General features: G+C 35.4%; 1 protein-coding gene across 10 annotated transcripts in view; it reads left to right on the top strand.

Moving 5' to 3' along the window:
* LOC136853044 (uncharacterized) overlaps positions 1-20,508 on the top strand; it is a 248,876-nt gene that overhangs the window by 174,642 nt on the left and 53,726 nt on the right. Inside the window, exons 1-2 of one of the 10 annotated variants that reach the window (XM_067128259.1) lie at positions 6,958-7,160; positions 11,172-11,223. The exons of 2 other annotated variants lie outside the window; for them this stretch is intronic. The gene's annotated coding sequence lies outside the window, so the exon portion shown is untranslated. Of the gene's footprint in view, positions 1-6,531; positions 6,671-6,957; positions 7,161-7,202; positions 7,245-11,171; positions 11,224-20,508 lie in introns of those variants that run through there. 7 more of the 10 variants (XM_067128252.1, XM_067128257.1, XM_067128254.1 and 4 more) reach the window with 7 other exon arrangements.

The following is a 20,508-nucleotide window of genomic DNA, read 5'->3' on the forward strand; positions in this document are numbered from 1 at the left end:
CCCGGACAATTCGGTACTAGGACAATTCGGTACCAGGACAATTCGGTACCCGGCTTGTCATTTTTATTATTTTTTTTTTTAGTTTGGTTATTCCCTTAGTTGTTTATAGATAATATAAACTAACTACCCAACTATTCATTCATAAACAATTAGTTTGGTTATTCCTTAGTTGTTAATAAAAAAAAAAGACTATTAGTTTCTTTATTCCAAATTTTTTACTAAGTTTACTGCAAAGGTACCTTTAGATTTTTTATTCTAGTTTCACCCCATGATTCACACAATGGAGTCTTGCAAGTGCATACGATCGGAAAAGGGAAATACAAAATTAGTCGATATGAAAACTACGTGTACCAAAAACATAAAGAAAATGCTGATGGTACGAAGATATATTGGCGTTGTGAAAGGCGGTCTTGCAAAGCACGGCTTCACTCAGATGTTAGTTTTCATGCGCTCAAGTATATTGGAAATCATCATAGCACAACTGCAGCTGAAGTGAGTGCAAAAGTTGCTAGTGCAAATATTAAGGAAAGGACAATCACAAGTCAAACACCTTCTCGTTCAATTTTAACAGAAGAGCTAGGAAATTTAAATGAGTGCGCAGTTGCTGATGTGACGAAACTAGTTCATATTAGTCGAAATATGAGACGATGGAGAGGTGATCAGGCTAATCATCCACCGATCCCACAAACAATTAATGGATTTCAAATACCACGAGAGTTTGGTGTTATCGAGAATGGCTCTATCTTTTTGCAGTATGACAGTGGCATAGACGACGTTAAACGCATTTTAATTTTCGCTACTAATGACGCTCTTCACGATTTGAGACAATTTGCGAATTGGGCAGGAGATGGAACTTTTAAGAGTTGCCCTGTTATATTTTTCCAACTTTATGTCTTGCATATACAAATTAAAAACTTCAGTGCTCCAAGATTGTTTGCCCTCTTACCTGATAAGTCTCAAAATACGTATAACCGGCTTTTCCAAAAAGTGAAAGAATTAGTAAATAACGAGGGGCCAGATGCTATGATAATGGACTTCGAAAAAGCTGCGCAAAACGCATTTTCAAATACGTTTCCAGAAACAACTATTTCTTTTTGCTTGTTTCATGTAGTACAGAATGTTTACAGACATATTGTAACTGAAGGTTTCAAAGTACGTTACCACGAAGATGACACATTTAGTCATAAAATGAGATGTTTTATAGCCCTAGCCTTTTTACCTGTAAATCAGGTTGCTGATGCTTTTGATGAATTGGTTGACGATGATGATATCCCGCAACCTATTGTCTCTTATTTTGAAAGTTCATATATAGGACCAGTGAGAGGGAGAGGTGCCAGAATGAGAGACTTGATCCAAAATTTTCAATAGAATCTTGGAAATGTTCTAAACCGATGTTTGAACGGAGAATCGCGTACAATTAATAATTTGGAAGGTTTTCACAGCACATTTATAGCAAGTCTTTCCAGTATCCATCCAAACATATGGAAATTGATTGAAGCCCTTAAAAGTGAAGAGAGTTTGGCAAAAACAAAATTACAAAAGCTTCGAAACGGGGATGAACCAGTCAAAAAGAAGAAGTACAGGGATTGTATCACTCATCTAGTACAGAGCTATAATCAAGCAGAAAGAATGCAGTTCCTTAAAGCAATCGCCCATAATATTAAGGTTTAAAATTTTTTTTAACTTTTAAATTCAAGAAATGTATGGTTTTTACTGTTTTACTTTTATATAGATACGTTTAACGACAAATGCATGGTTTTTACTATTTTATTTTTATTAGATACTTTTAACGACAAACAATGTATGGCTTTTACTATTTTATTTTTATATAGATACTTTTAACGACAAACAATGTATGGTTTTTACTATTATATTTTTGTATACATACTTTTAACGACAAGAAATGTAAAAAGTCTGGAATAAAGAAACTAAAAAAGTTTTTTTTTAAATAAATCATTTCATTTATGTCTGCCACCCACTTTTTTATATTCTTTGTAAACAACTAAGGAAAATACCAAATTAATCGTTTAAAAATGACAAGCCGGGTACCGAATTGTCCTGGTACCGTATTGTCCTAGTACCGAATTGTCCGGGACCAAATTGTCCGGGACCGAATTGTCCTAGCACCATATATATATATATATATATAATATATAATTTCAATAATTATATTTCTTTCATAATTATATATATACATATATATATATATATATATATATATATATATATATATATATATATATATATATAACATATACATATATATATATATATATATATATATATATATATATATATATATATATATATATATATATATATATATATATATATATACATATGTTCATATATATATATATATATATATATATATATATATATATATATATATATATAATTATGAAACCCCAATATAAAATCCAAGAGTAAGGCGTAGAGCTGTATATATATATAAGCAATCATCCATTGTAGATTATGATTTGCTCCCCTTTGAAAATTCCAAATTCTTCAAAACGCCGTTGGCCAGAACGGCGAATTGATTGGCGTTAAGGCTAATGGAATAAAAGTCGTTCTCCGTCAAAGAGAAATACCCCGTGTTGTATGCAATTATTCGTTTTGGCTTTGTTCCATGTGAATAGATTTCGTCTGCTGAAAAATAATAATAATAATAATAAAAAATTAATTTCTTGTCTAGAGGAAATTATCGCTATGTTCGAAACATTCAAAGTTCAACAAGATTTATCTTCCACAGTTTCGCTTAATTCCAAGTTTGAACAGTCAGCCATTGGTGATGAATTTATTACGTTATTAAACCTGCTGCACACCTGCTGCTGATATTACTCGGAAGTGTTTGGAAATAGCAGAATGCAAAGTTATTAGCGTGAGAATGATGGTGGTAATTGTAAAAACAAATCCATCCTCTTGATTGAAGGTGTATGACTGCTGCTGTTGATACACCGAAACTTTATTAAGCCTTGTAGCCAAGGCTTACGTTATTTGAAAATTGAACCTTGTATCGCATTGAATGTAAAATTTAGGCCATAGGCCAAGCACTGGGACCTATGAGGTCATTCAGCGCTGAAAATAATGTTGAAACAATTGTAAAGAGAGGGTGGAAAGTGAGACGGAAGAAAGAGAATATGAATGGAGGTATAGTAAATGGAATGAAAGGGGTCGCAGCTAGGGGTCGAAGGGATGCTGCAAAGAACCTTGAGTAATGCCTACAGTGCACCGCATAAGGTGCACCTGTGGCACAACTCTCCTATGGGGTGGACCTTGTATCCAAAAGAATGTTAACAGGGCTTTGAGATGAGATTTCTTTGAGTCACTGGTTCATATCGTATCTCGTGTCTGGGCTCTCCGTTTGAGAAAAGGACCCAGCACACGAAATCAGGACTATTTCGCAGACAGAGAATGATTGCCTATGTAAATGGTGTTGGTTATATCACACAGGGGATATTTCGTTAAATTTATACGGCTATTTGGCCAAGATTTCCGCTACAAGTGAACTGTTTCGTTTTTGGAGGTGGATGCTTCTGCTAAAGCCGTTTTGATGCGAGATATTCTAATCACCGTTTTGATGATAGAAGCAAACTTCCTCATAAGCAATATACTGTACAGGCAATTGTACTGCACATGTATCTGGGCTTTGTATCCCATACGGTTAAATATCCTGCGAGTCTTTTCATGGATAATAACTGCAGAAATGATTGAGAGAGAGAGAGAGAGAGAGAGAGAGAGAGAGAGAGAGAGAGAGAGAGAGAGAGAGAGAGAGAGAGGTATGTGGGTGGGGTTTGCGAGGAGTGCTAAAACATGTTGCAATCAAGTAGATGAAGCCTGCTGTAACACTGACTGGTTTTTCATTGGCGCTATCTTAAGGGCTGTCGTATCTCTAAATCGGTAATCCTTGTGTTACAGAAGGCTTGATATGCCTAGACGCAGTTGTAAAATAGCATAGGGAAGCGTAACTGAAACAAAAAGCTAGGATAATATGCTTGCCTGTGGTATTGGCCTATACGAGATCACTCTAACCCCAGCTTATATAAGGTACCTTCAGCCAAGAGGGTTTGCTCTCGAAATCCCATTAAAGGTACACTTGTCAGTCCTGAACAAGCACCAGACCCGAAGCCAAAGGTAGTTTAGACCTGTAAGTCTATAACCTGTGACTACAAACGGTGGCGACTAGCCTAGCGAATAACCACACCAAGCTTAGTCTAACCCACATTATAGACTATGCTAGGCTGGCGATTAAGAACAAGGCTGGTGTAGAGCCAGATCACTCACCCCCAACGGCTTACAGTATACAGTAAGTGTAGCGAATATTGAGACGCATCTGGTTAAGAAGCATGGAAGATGCGGTATCTTGCTTGTGGGCAGCCCGTTTGTATAAAGGTAGATGAGCCAGTCTTGTTAAAGTTGACTCTCTCTCTCTCTCTCTCTCTCTCTCTCTCTCTCTCTCTCTCTCTCTCTCTCTCTCTCTCTGTTGTGATATCAGACAGGTGCGGTGTAATTAACATAGTGTGAATCATGACCAGGTAATAACAGATGTGTTATTTCCGTACTTGTCAACAGACCTTGTAAACAGAACATCCTTACCAGAGTGGGCCAAGAGAATAAAAGGTTGATTCCTGGGAACGTTCAGTAACTATTACTATGATAATGACATCTATTGATATGGAAACGTAACACCTGCAAATAAAAACAGAATATCTGAGTATGAGATTGTATTTGTTTTACAGGGGAATATAGAGCTATAATTCATCGGTGTTTAAACATTTTCAAGGTGGTAGTGTAGATGCTATTTTAATAGCTGTTGGACATTAATTTTTTTTTTTTTTGCAAAGATTGTAATATAATAGAAATTAAGATGTCAATGACATTTCCATCATTTATGTAAAAATCTGTTAATATATCAGTATATATATATACGAGTATGTGTATATATATGTATATATATATACAGTATATATATATATATATATATATATATATATATATATATATATATATATATATATATATATATAATGCCAGTGTATATTATCAAACCACTTTTATAAACAGCGGGGGCTTGAGGTATGTTAAAGCCAATTTGATTTGTATTAACAATCAAGTGATCTGCACCCATTAGTAAAAGTTTTTATATTAACTTTTCGTTAAGTTTTCTTAGAGAAAGTTATTGTGAACGGACTAAAGAATTAGTTCTAATCCCAAGGAAAGCACTAGGATCACCTCTGTAAAAAAAAAAAGAAAAAATAACAAAGGTTATAGGACGTAGAAAAAATGGGAGAGGATAAAGAGGCTGTCTCATTTCTAAAAAGGAAGTTTGTTACAGAACTCAGGAGGAAAAAGTGTTAGAGATTCTAGAGCCAGGCTATGGAATGTGATTACGGATAAGTCAAGAAAGTGGCGGGGAATAAGACATCATGAAGCTTCAGGGGTTTGAATAGGAACAATATAAAGGCTGAGTACCTAGAATAAAGAATATACGAATGACGGAAATAAAATTCCTGAACACCGGGAATGAGGAAGGTTAATAGTGAAAGGTTTCTTTCTAATGCAATGGATTCATACATTGACAACGAAAAATTCACATTCGCTAACAACGCGGAAGTTATGCCTAAATCCTCCCCTGACTACAGTGCTTTTGCATCGCGCGATTTTTAAATGCTTGGCGCGTCCGTGAACACCGGAATACACAAACGCACGCATTGACAAGAAAGATATAAAGCGGATTAGATTCTTTTTATTTCGGTAGCATTCGATCGACTCTGTACTATATGCATCAACTGACCTTACATAAAATCTTGATTAAATCCTCAGAGTGGTAATAAATACATCTGCACATAAGTAAAGGATACTTTCGTATTTGTTCCCTTCTCATTTTTGCGTGGTCATGCTGTTGTGGATAGATTTTCGCGGCAAATGACGACTCGTGATTGATTTTTAGATCACGCGCCATTTCCCATACTTCGTGAGCACTACCAAAATATATTATCTTGTGTATGATTCACGTCTGAATAGTGATTCTGCCGCCTTAATAATGCGATAACGCGTGTCCTCTTCATATATGAGTAATTGTAAGTTTCATTACATCAAGAGTTTTATTTAAAAATATCCCCCTAATTTAGGTGCATTAGCAATAAAGATCTATCTTAATTGCTTCACAGCACAATTTTGGCAGAAGCTCTGTATCAGGGAAACAGTGATACAATATTTTGTTCTGTATATAAAGAATAAGCTTTCACAAAGTTTATTTTGAACAAGACAGAAGTTTGAGGAAATGTTTACTTTTATTTCCTCATAGAAATCACATTTATCAGTTCTTTTATCGTGAGAAACAACACGAAGGACATTAGATTCCAATAATACAAGCACAAAAATACCTTTTAAATATGATTTGTGTTGAGGCTGGTCATTACTTGACTTTGATATTAAATTTAAATTTATTAAATTGTTTTTCTATTAAATCCAAAAATAAACCCCAATATGATTTTTAAGACAAATATTTGTTTCGTTTTAGAAGACCCGTCCTATAGATTGGTCAGCGAACGTATGTCTTAGGGAAGAACTGAGCTACCCTAACATTAAATAGTGAATTTTATCCTTAGGAACCAAAGTTAGCTGAGATCTACGATACCTTCAGATAGATTAAGAAGACGAGGTGCGGGTAAGCTATTAATCCAAGAGAAAAAATTGTAGACTTTTAATAAAACGCGAAGACTGTCCCGTGACGACGTTGGCTGGCGGGCAGCAGCATGGCGGCTCAACAACCGGTCGCCCTTTTTTGTGTCGGGGGGGACAAATATTTTTCCACCTGGTGCTATTTATCATGTATCTCCTGTGTTTTCTTAAGATGTCAGAATTTCCAGTCGATTTTATGTACACAAATCTCCCCACCACAGACAATGTGAAACGACTGTTGTAGAAATAAGGAAAGATTATCGTACCCAAAGCAATGTTTCGACGAGGCGCCCACAGATGGCGTTCCCCAAATTGCTCACCAAAACATTCGGTGCAAGCACGTTTCGCTCTTATTTTGTGTTGACGTCATGTAGAATGGCCCTCTCATTTATTTTGGTTTGACACTTGGCGGTTCATGATTTGCTTCGTTTAATGCTTGATGCGTTCCAGTAACCGTTCAAAAGAGAGTGATGCAGGTACGTACACCACACTGCTCAATTTACGCAACTTTTTGCAGTTGACATGGCTACCCGGTAGCTTCGATGACGCTGTGCCACAGGGTACGTACTGGTCATTAATTTAGCCCAAAAATACTTTGCTTTGGCTCAGGCCCTCAGTTATGGACAGTATTTCCCAAGTTGTATGCAAATCGAATTAATGCTAAGTCGAGGCATTCGCCCAGGATAATGGCTGGCTGTGCTAGCCAAGGCCGTCAGGCTTGACTGTACCCAAACGTATTTAGACGAGCCTGTGTTCCATTAGTCCATGTAATGCTGAGGATTATTCCATGTAAAACAGAAAACTTCCAACACCATATAACCTGAATTTTGGAGATTCCTTATTCAGAGGCTAAGGGTTTTATTTACCTTGGCTCGTTAGCCCAAGCCTCAATAGGCCTATGCTTAGACAAAGTAGCCAAGCACTTGCCACCCTAAAGCTAAGGCTATAGCATATATATAATAAGTTGCCAAGAAAATTGATTTGGTTGTAAATAAGTGTAGCTGAGCCTTGCAATTTTGTAGGTTTCAAAAAAATTAGACCTTAATTCAGGGAGACAATGTATTTGAGGTAGGCTATATGCTAGGCCACAATGGTCAAGATAGGCAAGGCCTCTGTTGAAGCCAGTATTTTGCCCCAAGTTGGTTAAGTAGAAGTAGTTTGTAAGTCATGATATTTACATAAAGTGAAGATAAGCTCACACATTTATCAGATATTTAATCATGGAAAACAATGAAAAAATTACCAGTTTATCTACCTACAGAAGCAGAAATTGTAAAGGAAAAAACAAAGGGAATAATGCTCTGCACATCACACGAATAGTATTAGTGCCCTCTTGCTAGTTTTATTCATCCATTGTGTGCTTTAAGTTTTTTTGAGGCTCTGCAATACTGTAAATCTGTATAAAATGAAAATGGGAAAGAATATAAAGGATTTATGGTATTGCAGAGACAAAAAACTCGGATAAACACACAATGGAGGAGAAAACTAGCAAGGGAACAGTTTCAAAGGCAAATCCTGCCTACTACTACAACTGCATGGGCACTACATTAATATTGTGATGTGGAGAGCATTATTCCCTTTGTATTTTTTACAATTTTGCTTCTGTAAGTAGATAAACTTGTCATTTTATCATTGTTTTCCATGATTAAATATTTGTTAAATCTGTGTAGTTATCTTGACTTTATGTAATGCAGGGGATTTGAACCCTAAACTGTAGGGTTACCAACTGTCCTGTATGAAGTAGCTTAGGGAGTTTATTCCTTGGGGCACTGGTTGACTGATTAATCAGCTGAAATTTTTTGCTATCTCTGGCAAGAAAGTTCCTTGCTGAACCTAGTGAAGACCACCAAAATTATCTTATTGCAGCACATTCTCAAGTAAGTAAATCAGTAATTTGAACACTAGGAAACAGAAACGGTGCTGAAATTGATGTCTAAATTTGATGGATTTTTTGTTTCATGATTTAGACTTTTACATTAAGAATGCAGCCAGATGTATCACAAGTAATTACTCGATATTTTAAACATTTTATAACTTGTGTTGTCAAATGGAAAGTCTGAAGAACTGGAAACCATTGAATGATGTTGTAATAGTGATATTATTTTAGGCTTGCCAGTTTGTGTAAAAATTCACTGTTACCATGTTAAAATTAAGTAGGTCTTTTATATAGGAACAGTTATTACCTTTTTATTAAACAGTAAATCTTTTATACGAGAATAATAATTTATAATTTGCAATGCTTTATTTCAGTCAGTATGTTTCAGCTGGTATTCATTAATTGGTTGACTAGTGCCTTTTCGAGTTGTTGAAGTATATAAATGTACGGTTTTCTTTTTACAAGAATGCCACACAAGTATTTGATGTAGCTACATGCAATTCCCTTTAATTTATTGCTGCAACTAAAAGTTTAATGCTACATTCATTGTTATAAATTTTAACGTTACAGTAATGTTAGACGTAAATTTCAGAAATCCTTCCTAGGAATTTCACACTGGTTTCAGTTAATTAGATTTCAAGTTTTACAGAGTACATCCTTGAAATACATGACAAATTAAAAGTTGAAGTAATTTCATTATATAAAACATCAGAGTTTAGCTCATTTTGAAGAAAAAAAAATCTTAGGCCCACCAAAAGCATATTTTTTGGTCTGTCATGAAACCATTTATTATAGATGCACCTACTCTCTCGGTGCGAACGACTGTAAATGCCCAGTTCTTGACTTTGAAGGGTTGTCTGAATTTCATAATTTTTCACATGTTTTTTCAGTTGATTCTTTTGAGTTGTGTAATTTGGTAAAGTCTAGTGCAGTATCTGTTCATGATGAGGAATACAAACTTCTTTTGTGTAGGAATATTCTTTAAATGAAATTGGCTTGGTTGATGAAGAAGTTACAGGACTGTGCAGGTTAAGTCATTACTTATTTATTGGCTTAAGTGTCACCTTCTTTGACTGCCACCTAGTTTACGTGTTGCTGCCAAGCAGTGCTCAACTTATTGGCTGCCAATGCAAATCTTTAACCTTTTTCTTGGTCATGCAAATATTTGTGGAATATGTCTTTGCATGAGAATGTAATTGTGGCTAGAGATATGACTCTGTCAGGTTTTCTGGGCATGTGTGAGCATTGATCTTTTGCTCTGTACATGGCAGAAATGTTTTAACGGTATGTCCTGTGAGGAGTTTGAAAGATGGTCAACTACTGGGTGGTCGAAATACTCATGAAACTTCCATCTCTTTGGTTTTGTCACCATTTGGAGATCATGGTAAACTAGGAGAAATTGTATGTCCAGCCCAAAAAAAGCAGGCAAAGTGCTTTTGCATGTTTAGAGATATGATACCAGCGAGTCTACTGTAGGCTCCATTGCCAGTAAACTCAAGTTCATAGAACAATGCACCCCATTTGGGAATTACCGTCATAACATGTTCCCCACTGTCATGAAGTTAGGGTGGGCTGGGATGGTGGCTAGATAACAGGATCTCTTCAGGAACTTGCTATTGAACACTCATACAGGCTGTGCTTCTGGTCGTAGAGGCATCAAGTTAGTGATCGGCCACACAGCAGGAAGTCTGTCATAATAGCTGCAGTATATATACTGCAGATGTTTTTCATCTATATATCCATATATTTGAAGTGCTTCCTGCAGTGCTGGTGTTACAAGCTTTTCATGACCCACTGCTGGGTCGCAAAGTGGTGGTGTTGAGCAACAACACCATAGTAGTGGCATACATCAAGCAAGGGGTACAATCGCCTTTCCCTATTGCAAGTTGGCAAAGTAGGTGCACAACTGGTTGGATTTCCCACGTTTACCTCTAGAAGGGAATGGCTCTTGTGGGAGATCTCCATGCCAATGAGGAGTTTTAAGGGGTCCATTGCTGCCATAAGGCCCCCATTATGAAGTAGGTCACCATAGCTACCTTGTGATTGAAGGTTTCACTTTAAGTTTTTGTCACTTATTAAACAACTAATCCTAAAAATAATTAAACAGATATTACTAAAAATACCTTTGTAAGGAAATTAAAAAATTTGACCTTACATTTATAAATTTTGCAGTTAAAAAGATTATGTTTTTCATAAATCGTTAAAAAAAAAAGTTACAAAATAATTTTCATCGCGTTAAATTACGTAAAGACATGTTGTGAAAATTTTTTATTAAATTTGGTTCAGTCTTGTTTGAGTTATGGGCCTTTACTTTTTAAAAAAATAAGTTTTGAGAAAATGTTGAAAGAAAAATTTTTGCTTATTTTGTAATAACTTTGATAGTTGGAAAGTTGATTTTTGCAGTAAAAGTAGTTCTTCATATAAGAAAGACCCCTTGAAATTTACAAAACAATAGGATGGGAAGAAATGTGATCCATGCTTTGCTTCCTCTTTGGTAATTGACATTCATGACATTTCACCAATGGGGACTCTTGCCTTTTGCTCAAATTTCTTTTGTCTTTTCAATTCGTGTAGTGTGTAATACAACTCTTCTTTGCTCCTATTATGGCAGAAAAAATGGTAGTCAGAAATGCACTAAAAAGCTGGGTGGACGTCATGACTCGGTAAGTACACCGTGCCTCTACGTGACGTACGTAAAGGAAATGTTGCCATATGCTTACCTATTTCTTTTATTCGTGGATAGACATCGTGTATAAATATCCTGAGGAAATAAAACATAATGTCCATTCTATTTTGTCAAACAAAATAAATTGACTTGTAAATGATTTCACTTAAGATAACATAAATTTTGTATGCGTGAATGGTAATGAGGAAGATTGCCTTCATTTGCATGTCTGTATATTTGCTTATAGCATGTCGATTTACATGTCATGGTTATGTTACTGTAAGATTAAGTCAAGAAATATAAAAAGTCAATAAATACAAAACTGTAATAATAACTCAAGAAATGTCAAGTTCTATTAATAACAAGAAATACAAAATATTTTATGTAAACTGTCGGGCCCAGTATATCTGTGGAACCACTTTCATGAGGCTTGAGACAACCGGGACATCTTGAGCAAGCGACTCTGATCTCATGTTTTCTTTGATGGTTTAGTGGGTGACAAAAGTATATCAGTGATTTTGAACTAAACAGGACTAGAACATTGTAAATGTTTATTTAGACAAAAACAGTCCAACACTGTCAGTAACTTAGTTTTGATCCATTCCCTGAAATTCGAAGATCGGCGTGTCCCTTAAGTAGTCTTGCCTAGTGAAATCTTTTTATTCTTATTACAGTGTTTTTTGTGCTCATTTTCACCAGTGTGTCAGGTGGAAGTTGTATGGTTTTAGTCGAACCGGACTCAAAACCAGAGCCTGGTTTTTTGACACCTGTTCATGTCCACCAGCAGGTAGGAGATGGCGGTGTCCAAGAATTATCGTTGAAGCTTTGTGAGGTGATCATTCGTGCATACCAGTCATCTGACAGCATGGTACCCTTTGTGCTGGAACAGGTGTCTGGAGATCTCAGACCACCTTTTTCTTCTCAGTGAGGGACATCAGCCTTTGGACCTTGACACCTTATGACTTACGGCTGCTGTTCAGCAGGTATTGCAGTTATCTAGCCTCACTTTGAACAGGAAAAAATCTTGTACAATATATGGTGTCATGTTTTTTCCTGTCCCACATCTGTACAACGGACAGCCTATGGCCCTGCTCCTTTCTAGTCCAGTTTTAAGCAAGTGGTATGTGGTCAAAGTACCATATCCAAGGACTGTTATTAGGATCATAGGGTAATGATCACCAAGAAGCATCTTCTCTTCACATAAGAAAGAGATATTTCTCAAACTTGTCCTTGAAAGAGTCGTGTTTCAACTTTATTCTTTGGTACAGGTCCCTGTCATCCTCTGCTTGGTGATTACTGAAGTAGCTTCCAGTCACAGCATTATCATGCAGAGACTTACACAAAGCATAAGTTAAGCCTCCCAGTTATGAAACTATTCTCTCCCCTGGTGAGTGAGTCTTCCACACGGGATGGGCAGGTTGTGTAGTACAACCCCCAAGTAAACTGCATTTATCACATTTTGTCTTATATCAAGTGTCCTACCTATGTCTTCTATCTGTTTATTGCCCTTGCAGCCAAAGGAAAAAGTAAAGGTTCCATCAGGTGAGTGGTTGGGACTAACCTGCTCTCACACACTTAGTTAACAAGTTTCAACAACCAAACCAACTTAATGCTCAAAGAATACAGTACGCCTATATGAGGCAAAGGGTTGTAGCTCTAGGAAAGATGCTATTTACATTTAAAAAATAACTGCAGCTTTTATGATGTAAGCATAGCTTTTATGCATTCAAGTTCTGGGATTTTATGATAGAACACAGCTTTCATCCAATTTAATTCTAGACTGCTTCAGTTTAAAGTAAGACTTGTGTGTTTTTTCCCTTACTGTGACTCACTTCCTTATTAGAATTTAGGCTTGAAATAGAGTACTGTGTGGTTTAGTACGTAAATACAGGTGGATTGAATTTTTATCTCTATGTTGTAAGGGTTAGAGATTGTGACTTTTTTTTTTTTTTTTTTTTTATCCATCAAGTGTGGGCCTATTACAGATAATTAGGTGGATTGAGTTTGACCTGTAGAGTATTCATATTAGTGAAGTTCTGGTGGGTGTCATGTTTTCTTACACACCTTTTATCATTGTGATCGTGGTCAAAGAATGAGGATTAGTGTTAGAAGAGGGTTGCAGTCAGTATTCTGATCATTCCAGGTTTAGATAATTGCATATAGTCAAACATGGTATAGTATAAAAATGCTGGGTTTTGTTTTGAAGTTGTAAGTTTTATTGCTTGGCTACACTTATTTACTTACCACTGGAGACTTTGTCAAGATTTTGTGAATAATGTTTATGTAACTTCACAAAGTAAAAGCGCGTATATGTGCTGGTGCAATAATGCACTGCTCTGTAAGGAACTAGACATTACAAGGAAAAAATTGTCATTGAGAACCTTTTATATACAGTATTTTCTATTATTGTCGTGTATTCACATAAACATGTACCCTGTAATGCATTGTACTTACGCACAATTTGCCCCAGAATTTTTTTTTATATATATATATATATACATATTAGGGAGAAGCTTCTGCCCATGTTTTGGCTTACATCATTTCCAGTGTTATTTGATTTTATAAATCCATGTAACATTTTCCTTAGCACTTGATTTTTGTTTGTAAAGCCCTTACAGTACTGTAAATTGAATACAGTATTTGTATATGATTTCTCTTTAATCCTGGGTCCTTGACTTAGTATATATGAACTATAATGATAGAACACTTACATTTTTCATGTCATTCAGTGTCTTCTTGGTAAATATTCAGGTAGACTTTTGCAATGATTTTCTTGTTAATACTAGTTTTTTTGGTTTTTTGCCCTTAAGGTAAGTGTAACTTACAGTATTGTCTTTCACTAATGTAGTACATAGGATTTTGATTTATTTCCATGTGAAAACGTCATAGGAATTTAAGTCATTTTCATTGTGGTAATATCATCTAAAATAAACTCCTACCCCATAAATTTTACATAGAATCTCTGTCCATCCTGACTATGATTACTGACTTTTTTTATATATATTTGGTAACTTGCACACGACATTGAATTGTCATCATGTTGAATACAGAACATTGTACCAAATGGTATACCATGTTGTTACAATTGACTGTTTTAAAGAGTATTTTCATATAGACGGAGGGTGAGGTAAGCAATGCTTACAATTGAAATTGTATTATGATAATACAAATTGAAAAGAAAATTTGCAAGTTCAGGCTTGAAAAACACATATATATATACATGTATTTATTGCTTACAGTTTTGAAATGCTGTGCCCTGGCCCTTCAGAAAAGAATAGTTCTTTGTAAACATGAATTACACCTGTTATGAATTTTTTTTGTTTCTTTATGCAAAGAGTATGATGAGATTTCAATACTTTACATCATTTCATTTATATATATCATGCAATTACAACCCTACTGAAAACATGCTGAAGAAGAGTAATGGGAACGGTGTAAATTTTGTATAAGACTAATTTCTTCCATCTCTGTTGATAGAGATGGAAGTTCCCTAGAAACCATATTGTAATTTGTGGCTTTTAAGTCCATCGTAGTATTTGAAATGCCAGCCAGTTTATATGCATGAAAGGAAAGTTATCTCATTAAATATAAAAAATACAGTAAATAATATTAGTCTACTTGGTCTTGTTTATCAGTCAGGTGCTTATTCTTATGGATTGGTCAGTCATCAATGCTTTTATTTTTAAATGTTCAGGTTACCCATTTTTTTTTTTACCATTTAATTTACATAATTTTATAGGGATTACGATTAATCTACTCAAATGACGCTTATCATTTTTTGTGCAAAAGAATTTCATACCCACAAAAGATGATGCTGTTTTAGTGCTGTGTGAGTGCACTTGTACCAGGAATGAAAATTTTGCAAGATATTTGCCGTAGTTGCATAAGAGTGGGATATTCGAGTATTTGCCTAGGCTATGATTCTGTTTTCTGTGAATTTATGGAAGTTATTTGTACTGTACACTAATTGCATTTTATCTTACTGCTTACAAATTGACCCCTCACCTATATTTTCCACTTCAGGGGAGTATTTCCTTACTAATTGGCATTTCCAGTACTCGTCAAAATAATAAACCAGGTAATGCCACCCAGCTCGTTGTTCTTGCAAAAATTTTTTTTTTTTTTTTTTTTTTTTTTGGGTTGAGGTGAATAAATTGAGAATAAATAATATGCCGGCTGCCTGATGTGTGCGCATCATTAGCGAGCATGACTTTTCCATTTACCGTATTATCGTTCAGTTTGAGGGTGGCCGCCATTGTGGATAGCATTTCATATGTGACCGCGATGTTGTTCTCCCGCATTTCACCATGTTGCGCTGTGTAAAGTGGCTAGTCATTTATTATGGGCAAAACAAAAAACTTGATCATCTGAAGTTAACCACCCTCCCTGAACCTTGCCATGTACTTCTAAATACTCCTCTAACTAACACCAGTCTGATTTACTACATCTTTGGTTTGAAGGCCAGATTCCTTCAAAGCTATTATCGGGGCGATAACTTGAGTTGATAAGTCTTTTGTTTTGCTCGTAATAAATGAACCAGTGTGCAGTCACACATGAAATGCTATCCATAATGGCGGCGACCCTCAAACTGAACGATAATAAATGGAAATGTCATGCTCACTAAGGATGCACAAATGTCACACAGCCGGCATGTTATTCTCTCAGTTCATTCACCCTCAAAAATAACCATTCTTTTTCTTGCCAGAACAATAAACCAGTTGGTATTACCTGGTTTATTATTTTGACATTGTGTAGGTAAATGATAGAATTTTGGCTTAAACCTTAAACTTTTTTGCAATTTAGTTTGGTGCGATCATAGCAGAAATTCATTTAGGATAGGCATTCCAAACAAATTCTGTGGCTTTTAAAGCTATTGACAGAATTCCTTGGGAAAATGTATGTTTGATGTTATCTTTGTAAGAAACACCTTGCCACAGTATATTTGAGTAATGTTTATGTAAGGTATTGCAGTGCAATCATTAACAGGAAAGAGATCGTGCTTGTTCATATACACTTGAATTTTTACGGGGAGGGGTTTGGGACTGTGCCTTGGAAACTGGTGTATTGATGCTAAAAGAAAAATAATTTTGAACCGTAATTATAAAAGGAAAGAAGAAGTTTGTGTTGCCTCTCATATACTGGGTGATGATAAACCTTGATGAGATGTAATAGTTTCTTTGGGGATGGACCAGTAAGTCATTTTTATCAAATGTGAAGAAATTACCTTTTTATAAAGCAGATTCAGCAAAGAGCTGAAGAAATGAAATAATAAAAAAAAACATTAAATGAATGAATAACTAAAATAATGTAAATAATGGAGAAAAAATTTATAAACCATAAAGTTAAAAAAAAGTGTGCATGGGTATACAGTATTCATAGCCAGAAAATTCAAACCAAAGGCCTTAGAAAGCAGTGGTACAGATGTGGTACCACAGCCCAAGGTACAATACCAAGTGCTTTACCTGTATTGACCACTGAAAACTGGTGTCTTTGAAGGTCAGTTGAAATACCTGCCAAAACAATATTTGTCCAGACTAGATAAGTACGTTTCATGCTACAGAGATTGCTCCATGACTGGTGCCTTGCCTTTTGTTTATTAGTGCAGTAGTGCAATATTCTGTTTTGGCAATGATGTAGGGGGTAAGGGAGATTTATCATGACTGCTGTAAATCTAGAAATTTCTTCCCTAATCCAAGATTTACCTTTTGTGTGGTTGAGCAAAAGTGGAGATAGAGCCTAAGGAAGCAAAGTGTGAAATGTGTAGGTACATACAAGGCCATCAGCTGCGTACAGTCACTATTGGTTTGCAGAATGTTCACATTGACTGCAGATGCGCAATATCTGTAGGCAGCTTTTTATTCCCATTTATAAAAAGTACTTGCATTTTGCTCTTGTCTGTGAAGCATTTTCATTAAAAGTACCCTACAGTTGGAGAATATAAGAACAAAATGCAGGCCAGGAAAGTCTTTCATGTATCATTATGCTTTATGTTTTGAAGTGGAAAAATAACTGTTACAGCTATATTACAGAGTAATATGATCTGGATTTGGATGAAAGTAGGGTACTGTCAGAGTGCAATTTAAAATCCCAGTGATTAATTCTCAATCTCCTGGGGGAAGTGTAGACTAAACCACATTATGCCTTGCGTAGTACAAAGGAATTTTTTTTTTATTGCCCTTCTTTTTTTTTTTTTGTATATGTTCCCTCACATTTTTCTCCACCTAGCTGGCCAACTTAATATCTTGCTTTAATTTTCATCTTTGTAAACAAAATCTTTGATCTTGCCTGTGAAAAAAGTTACTCAGTGGTTTGCTTATGCTGAATAATAATGAAGTGATCTTCAGTATACAGTAGACGCAAAAAGGATATTAGTGATGTTCAGTTCTATTATAATAATAATAATACAGTAATACTTTTTTTATATATAAATCTCATAAGTGATATTTTGTCTGTACTGCTGTAAATTGTTGTGGATTATGTGATCTTTTAGAGAATCAAACCTTTAAACATTATTTGTACTTAGAAATCATGTTGACAAACTGCACACATTCTGATTGCACAAGGTTTAAACTACTTCATTTTGTTGTAAGTAATTGGAAATGGCATTGAATGAGGTGTGTGTACTTATGCTGTTTGCATTTCCTTGTAAATATAACACTTACAGTACAATCAAATGTACTGTCTCAGGTTGTGTGATAAAACAGACATACCTGTCCAGTTTTCTGAGTCCCATTAGTTGGATGGTGGAGAGTGATTGTGTCATTGGGATAAAAAAAAAAAAAATTGATGGTGGTTTTTGGCAGCTGAAGGTGGTGTGCAATTAGATTTTTTTTTTTTTTTTTTTTTTTTTTTTTTCCAACAGTTAGCATCATACTGTTAATATCCTCTGTATATTGTTTGTATGTGAAATGCAGCAGAACTTTTTCCTTGATTGCAGAGAGGAACAGCTTCAGTTTAGTTTCCGAATTAAATGTTTTGTGCGATAGGTACATTGGGAAAATACAACTTCACTCCTTTCTCTTTTGATTCCATTTTCTTCAAGTATTGTAAAAGTACTATCATACAGTATGCGTTAATATTGTATCAATGTAATTTGGGATGCCCTTGGAATTTGTAACACCACCTAAGACATGTCAAGCACATGTACATTGCTTTATATCGTACTGTACTACAGTTGTATAATTATACTGAATGTGAAATATAAATAGCAATCCTTCCCATTGGTATTTAAATACAGTATACAGTGTGTCACCGACTTACGGCAGATTCAATCTTACATCTCTTTTTCATCACCATAACTTGATGTTGTGTCAAGACAGTGCTGTAAGCACTAATGACAAGAATAGGCATCAAGTTGATGGTGCTTACGGCGCTGTAACTTGTTGCAGCATCAAGTTATGGCGCCGTTAAAGAACCAGTATTGGCGGAAATGAACTTGTGGCCCTGGAACGGACCCCCCGCCTTAAGTCGGTGATACATTGTACTAGTATAATAAAACACTGATTAGATGTTATTAAAATTCATTATACAGTATTGGTAATGGTGCAGAGTATGCCACACTACCATACACAAAGATGAACATACATGCTGGGAGACTTACACTCTAAAGTGCCCATGTCAAGCACTGGAGGTGCTTTGAGATACTTAAACTAAAGCCCATGAAGTAGCATCAGTCAGGTTTATCTTCATGATTGGATATACAAGCACAGGAAGACCATTATCATTTCTAATCTGATAGATGCATTATTTAGTTGCAATGTATGGCAGCATGGCTGATTATGGATAAACATACCATGAAAAGACACTATATAATGTAGAGAAGTAATGTAATAGCAACCCAAATTTCATTCCAATATGTGCATAACAAGTGTGCAGTGTTATTGGGGCCAGGACTAGAACTAAGCATTAAATATCTTAAGTAGTCCTTAAATTTCCAACCAGATTCCATTTATGTTGGAAGTATAAGCAAGTCTTTGAGGTTAACAAGGTTTGGTAAATTAGGGAACTAGGAAGCAAAACAGGGACCTTTTAAGAATGATGCTAAATTGCTTGATATGAAATCTTTACTCATAAATAAAAAAACTTTTAATTTTGCCTCAGATAAGTAAAAAAAAAATCAAAAGTGCTTTGAATTTAGTCTACTGTAATTTGCAATTTGTCTCAGTTTGCCTACCAGACGTGCAGTATTATTTTGAAAATCTCATTGTTTGTTGGGAATCCTGTATCTTATTAAACACCATAAAAAATATTTAGGTCAAGGTTTTTTTGTACAGAACTGAACAATGGTAGGAGTGTTGTGTTCTGTACAGTAAGAACGACTGATATAGCGATGCCCCTGACTTAGTTTTGCACACCCAATACAATTAATGTATTGGTACTTGATGGAGATTTCTTATGATTTAGGTTTGGTATATACAGTGCCAAAAACAGTATTTTAATATTTTTTATGAAATAGCATTTGTAAAGTTTAAGATACCATCAATTTTTTCCTCAGAAGAAAAGCATCATGCAAGTCTTGTAAGTGGAGAGGTGTAAGTACAAATATGCAAACCATTGCCTTACTAGAATCGTTTAGATATGTTTAAAGGAATTTATGCTGCAAGGAGCTATGGTAATTCTAAGAATATAAAGTTACCATTGTGAGTATACTTCCACTTTTACTCATTTCTCTTATCACATTCAAGTTTCGGTTTCAAGTGATGACACATTGTCATAACTCTGTTAAGACAAAGCACATCAGTTTCACCAGAATTTTCCTAGGTCAAGGGATTGTCAGCCATAGATGGTAAGTAATCTCAGCGAGAATATCTGGTGGTGTATTTTACATGAATGCTGCATTCCATGAAGTTGCTAATTTTTAAGCCTCATCATTCACCATCAGAAGGGTTCTGTTTGGCTGGAGACACCACAAGGAAGGCTTTTTGGTCCTTATTTACCACCAGAGAGCATTTTGCCAAGTAGTATTACACTTTGTATGATTCAGTTTCAGCAAACCCTTGCACTCTGCAAAATTGAGGTCATTAGACTCAAGAAAGCCATGATTTCAAAATTAGCTGGGTAGTTTTGTGTAACTCTGGTCACAGAGAAACAGTTCAACCTTTAATGGAGGGAATTTTAAACTCATTGCAAAGACACCACCAGATTTCAACCACTATCTTCATCTAGATGGAGTTACATGTGACCAAGTGTGGTAGATCCGTGCATAGGGAATCTTAAAAAGCTGTCATAAGCATTCGTACTGTGAACATTTTCACTGAGGTATTGACATATTTATGCTGTAGGT

This window comes from Macrobrachium rosenbergii, chromosome 26 (genome assembly GCF_040412425.1).
Source record: "Macrobrachium rosenbergii isolate ZJJX-2024 chromosome 26, ASM4041242v1, whole genome shotgun sequence".
Taxonomy (NCBI): Eukaryota; Metazoa; Arthropoda; class Malacostraca; order Decapoda; family Palaemonidae; genus Macrobrachium; species Macrobrachium rosenbergii.